Source organism: Palaemon carinicauda, chromosome 1 (genome assembly GCF_036898095.1).
Source record: "Palaemon carinicauda isolate YSFRI2023 chromosome 1, ASM3689809v2, whole genome shotgun sequence".
Lineage (NCBI taxonomy): Eukaryota > Metazoa > Arthropoda > Malacostraca > Decapoda > Palaemonidae > Palaemon > Palaemon carinicauda.
Genome location: NC_090725.1, coordinates 273,481,847 through 273,487,724, shown reverse-complemented (window position 1 = coordinate 273,487,724; position 5,878 = coordinate 273,481,847). Strand labels below are relative to the sequence as shown.

The 5,878-nt window shown below is 31.7% G+C and overlaps 1 long non-coding RNA gene across 1 annotated transcript in view; it reads right to left on the bottom strand.

Moving 5' to 3' along the window:
- Positions 1 to 1,934: 1,934 nt before the first annotated feature.
- LOC137644709 (uncharacterized) overlaps positions 1,935 to 5,878 on the bottom strand; it is a 204,087-nt gene continuing 200,143 nt past the window's right edge. Inside the window, exon 3 of the long non-coding RNA XR_011045183.1 lies at positions 1,935 to 1,989. This is a non-coding gene — a long non-coding RNA (uncharacterized lncRNA). The remainder of the gene's footprint in view (positions 1,990 to 5,878) is intronic.

Sequence of the window (5,878 nt, the reverse complement as noted above, 5' to 3'; positions counted from 1 at the left end):
TCAGCATTAATGAAAGCCCTTCAAGGACAAGGTATATATGAATCTTTTGTTAAAACACTTGAAGATATATGTACAGTAAGTACAGCAATCTTAAACAACATAAAGATGGTGAGAAAATTCCAATTGAGAAAGTAGTTAAGCAGGGGAACCACATCTCTCCTAAACTATTCACAGCATGTCTAGAAGAGGTTTTTAAGAATTTAGATTGGGAAAATGTAGGAATTAATGGGGAATACCTTAACAGCATAAAATTTGCAGATGACATAGTTGCGTTTAGTGAATCATGCGAGGAATTACAAAAGATGATAGAAGATTTGAATAGAGAAAGCCGAAATGTTGGACTGAAGTGAATACGAGTAAAACTAAGATAATGTTTAATGAAAAGGCAGAGACAAGAAATAAGGGTTATGGGCGAACCTCTATAGATGTTCATGAATATAAGTACTTAGGGCAGATAGTAAGTGTTTCCCCATGACATGAGACGGATATTAAAAGACGGATAAGCATAAAATGCAAAGCTTTTGGTAAAATGCCACATTCTCTATAAAGAAAAATATTCAATCAGATGGTTCTACCAGTATTAACTTATGCATCAGAAACTTGGATCCTTACTAAGCCTTAGAACATAAGCTAATTGTAAATTAAAGACCAATGAAAAGAATAACAATAGGAATAACATTGAGAGATGGGAAAAGAGCAACATGGATACGAGGGCAAACTAAAGTAGAAAATATTCTAACAACACGTAATGAGAATGGCAGATAATAGAGTCATTAGAGATTACAAAAGAAGCAGGGGAAGGAAGAAAAGATAATGGATTGGCAAATTAAGAAAATTTGCAGGTAGACTGAAAGACCATAAAAAGACACGAGTGGAAGGACATGTATAAGGCCTTTGGTCCTGCAGTGGACTAGTAACGGATGATGATAAGGATATAAATATATATATATATATATATATATATATATATATATATATATATATATATATATATATATATATATATATATATATACTCAAATACATGTGTGTAGAAAAGTGTGCAATATATTGAGTTACTTATTGCTGCCTTCGCTCGTTTATAAATTTGAAGCGTATCTCTCTCTCTCTCTCTCTCTCTCTCTCTCTCTCTCTCTCTCTCTCTCTCTCTCTCTCTCTCTCTCTCTCTGTTTGTGTTCACTGAACTCCCAAATTCTGGCACTACAAGACTTTGGCTAAAATTGTAAGATATATAAATTAATGTCAGTCTCTTCATTTTCAACCATCTATGAAGTGAACATCCCTGTTATTACCTTATCAAAAGGTTCTCTTCTGGGGTAGAAATTCTTTACGTATTCCTCAGAAAATTGCATATTATCTCAATTAAATTTTTTGCCCTCATAAAATAACTGAGTTTCTCCACTTATAATATACAGTACATCCTAACAACCCCTTCAAAAACATGAAGTAAGGAGAACCTATACTTTCACTCACATATACTGTATGTAGTTTTTACTTGGTTTATTATCTAAATTTTTTACTCGTTTTAGGTCAAGAAACGTTTAAATAGTAAGCAAAAAAATTCGAAAGTATAATGTAAAAATAATAGGATTTTAGTACGGCACAAAATACTTTGGCACGACTAGAGAGTTATAGAAAAAGAGTACTTCAATATTTCAAATATAACACATCCATTTGATCAATAAAATGTACAAAAATAAGTGTTTTGCCTCCAAGACTAAATGCCTGTGGTACTACAAAAATTACTTTCTACAACACGGGAATAGCGGTTTCATTTTACAATATGACCGTTTTAATGCTGTTAAGGAGTTTTTAAAATATTGCTGTTAATCATTATATGACTTAATCTAACATCAGAATTGAATAAACAACAAGAATAAGAGACTAGGTTAATAGTCAAAATAAATCAATGTGGGAAATTTGTGTACATACCAAAGCGTTGCTTTATTTTTGCGTCCAATAAGATCGGTGGGTCACAAGGATACAGCACTGAAAAGAGAAAAATAAATATTTTTTTAGAAATATCAGAATAGCTATAGCATGATAAAAATCAAATAACAGGTGAGACTGACAGGGAGGGCAAGAAGGCCTACTCGTAAGACAAGTACATGATAACTTTACAATACAAATAAACAAAGACATACAGTATATATATATATATATATATATATATATATATATATATATATATATATATATATATATATATGTATATATATATAATGTGTGTGTGTGTGTATGTGTGTGAGTGCGCGAACACGTGAAATGTTAATATGCTCTAGTTTTAGTCGAACCTGAAGAATCCAAGCAAGCGTGCACACGCGGGCGCACGCGGGCGCACGCACGCACACACACACACACACCGGTAAAATATGAAGACCTGTTCTTAATTAATGCTTGGACTCCATATATGAAGCAGTACACCAAAAGAAATCCTTCGTACATTACGTATACACTATACGCTTCAAATATTACACAATACATTCCTTACGGCTAGCTGCTCATGGGACTCTAGGCTATCACAAATTGCTTGACCTTCATTCTCAATTCAGAATACATTTCCTTTTGCCAGTCGATATTCACTTTCACAACAGCTGACGTTCTTTTTTCATATCATTCGTTTTTTATTTTAAAATTTCCTGAACTTGTCTCAATTAATTTCATGTCCACCTCTCAAATGGTCCTTCGGTCCTATTAATATTCCTCTTTCTCATGCCATATTTTTGCCAAACATAATTTGTCGTACATCAGAATTTTGTCTCTACGATTCAATAATGTTTTAGTAGTAGTAGTAGTAGTAGTAGTAGTAGTAGTAGTAGTAGTAGTAGTGAGCCATAAGAAATTGTGCTTTCTGTTTCTTATGACATATCAATACTTCATCATTTCCTTTCTACTTTACGCCATTGAGGTTATTATCATAGTGTTCCAGACAAATCTTGGAATACGCCAGATAAAATTTAACCTAAATTTCTATACATAGGTAAATAAGTACATGCGTTCGCCATAGATCAATTTAATCGGAATCCCTTTAAAAAGTTATAAAGTTGTGTAAAGCCCTTCTCAAGAGTAGCCGACCTTAAAAACAAAATAATTCTAGAGGCTACTCCAAGCCTACCATAAAAAAGAAAAGAAAAAAAAAAGGCGTCAGAATTGCATCGAGTCCACCGGCTTTTACCTGGATAACGGTTGCAACCGGCAAAAGACGAAGTTCTCGGTAGTTGCAACATTCTTTCATGGTGGCCAGGTCTGCCCTGGGACGAAGAGTTCCCGTTAGAACCCGTTAGGTTGATGGCAGAGGCGTCATGAATATGGTTTTTGTCAGGATTTTTTTTTTTTTTTTTTTTTTTGCAACGTTGATTCATAGAACATATTCCTACAGATTAATAGGATCATATTACCTAGAATTATACTATTAAACAACGTAACATATAAACAACAACATCTAAGAACACTTGCATTATTTCTAGGGAAGAAACGTGATTGGGTTAATAAATCGTGATATCAAGGACAGGAGATGTGTAATATCTATAATTATAACACCATATCTCATTCTATCATATACAGCCAAACTTCCTCACTACATGTTCATGCAAACAGAACATATGCATCCCATTGTCTAATTCTTGAATCCTACAAACTCACATACGAACGCTTGAAATGTGGAAAATCGCAACAAATTGCAAACGATTTACATAAGATTTAAAGAAAACTACAAGTGTCTACATCTCTTAAAATAATTTCGTAAGTTTCACGTTATGCAAATAGACTGCTAGAGGATATAGGCTACTCACACACACACACACACACACACACACACACACACATATATATATATATATATATATATATATATATACATATATATATATATATATATATACATGACAGAGATATTCAAAAGGATAAAATATTAGCAAACAATCAAACTAGATATATAAAGCATTCATTTTAAAGACATGGATGTAAATGCATATATATATATATATATATATATATATATATATATATATATATATATATATATATATATATATATATATATATATATGTATATATATATATATATATATATATATATATATATATATGTGTGTGTGTGTTTTCTAGGTATGTTACTTTATGATTACAGTTAATATATAAGGTCATAATGGCTGCTAAAAATCGAAAACATTTCTCCGGACAAACTGACCTTTAGTTAGGGTTCAGGATAAGAAAACTGCATTTACTTTTTACCATTAATTTGGTGTCTACACGTGTTTCAAATTACCCTTTTGCGAGATTTTTATCTTAAAACCCATCAGGAGCTTAATTTGTCCGAGGAGATGTGTTCGATTTTCAGACGCAACTAAGAGATTATATATATATATATATATATATATATATATATATACATATATATATATATATATATATATATATATATATATATATATATATATACATACTGTGTATATATATAAATATATATATATATAATATATATATGCATATATATATAATATATATATATATATATGCATATATATATACATACTGTGTATATATATAAATATATATATATATAATATATATATGCACATATATATAATATATATATATATATATATATATATATATATATATATATATATATATATATATCCTATGTTTGTGCATGTCTGTATTTGCGCGTAAACTATATCCAGAAAAAAAAAAACTGAAATCGCCCCAGTTTCTTCGGTGCGTTGGAAAAGCGCGCGTTTGCGTTTCTGGCGGGAAGATTTTGGCGGGAACTTTACGGTAGGTTAAGTTGCGAGTGCACAGAGTCAACGAACGGACGGTCAATGCGCTGAAAAATCAGTACCTCTTCCGGATCAGAAGATCCGTTATAATAGTTCTTACCTGATTCAACAATGGAAAGCCCCTGAATAATATAATAGTTGGGGGTAATCACGATTAAAAATGATTGACTGCAATAAGTAAGGTCTAAAAACAAAATTTTATCAAGTATAGTTGTAAACATTATTTCACTTCAGATGAATATTTAATTCCAGGCGAAAAAACTCTTAAAAACTAACTTTAATTGAAACATCAAGAACTCAATAAGTGAAGGAAATAAGGAACAAAGAAAACAAAAGTTAACCTCTGCATGACTCCGCCGACCCACTGAGGTCACGAGGCCGGTGCCAACCAGGCACTTTCACCGCAGGCTTTCTTTGCGTTCCAGCCACGATATTTATTGATATATACGTTCATTTTACCATTATTGCTCCATAAATTTACAGAGGTCCGTTCTGTAAAAACATAAATCTCGTCAAGTAAATATCATAACATATGGCACACTCCATCATATGGAGGCGAATGTTTTTAGTTGGAGAAACGTTAGGCAATAAAATGGAACTTGAACACACCTGGTAAAATGAGAGGATTACTTTATTACTTAAGAGTGTTCATTTGGTGAAATAAAAGCAAAAACTAATAAAATACGACACCTATTTCTATTTTTCCTTTCAAAGACTTGAAGGACTTCATGATTGAGAATAATTCACATCAAATTCTGAAAGTAACAGATAAAGGCGCCAAAACGTGCAGCGCCAAAATCAATCTGTTAATAATTATTTTCACAGCTCTGTGTATACTCGTAATAACGGAGTATGATTTCAAGAGTATTTACGTAACATTGAACAGTTTTACCAAGTACCGTAAAAAATGCAGTTCTGTGTACAGATTCTGATCGTTCATACACAACAGCTGTTACTGTAGGGAGTACTTGATAAAACTGTATACAGAGCAAAAACAAAAATAATAAACCAATGAACACTAACGTTGTCTTGACTTTTTGTTCCCTAGATAAGAAGCTCAATATTGTGCTCAAGAATTTCTGGGAGGGGAAAATATA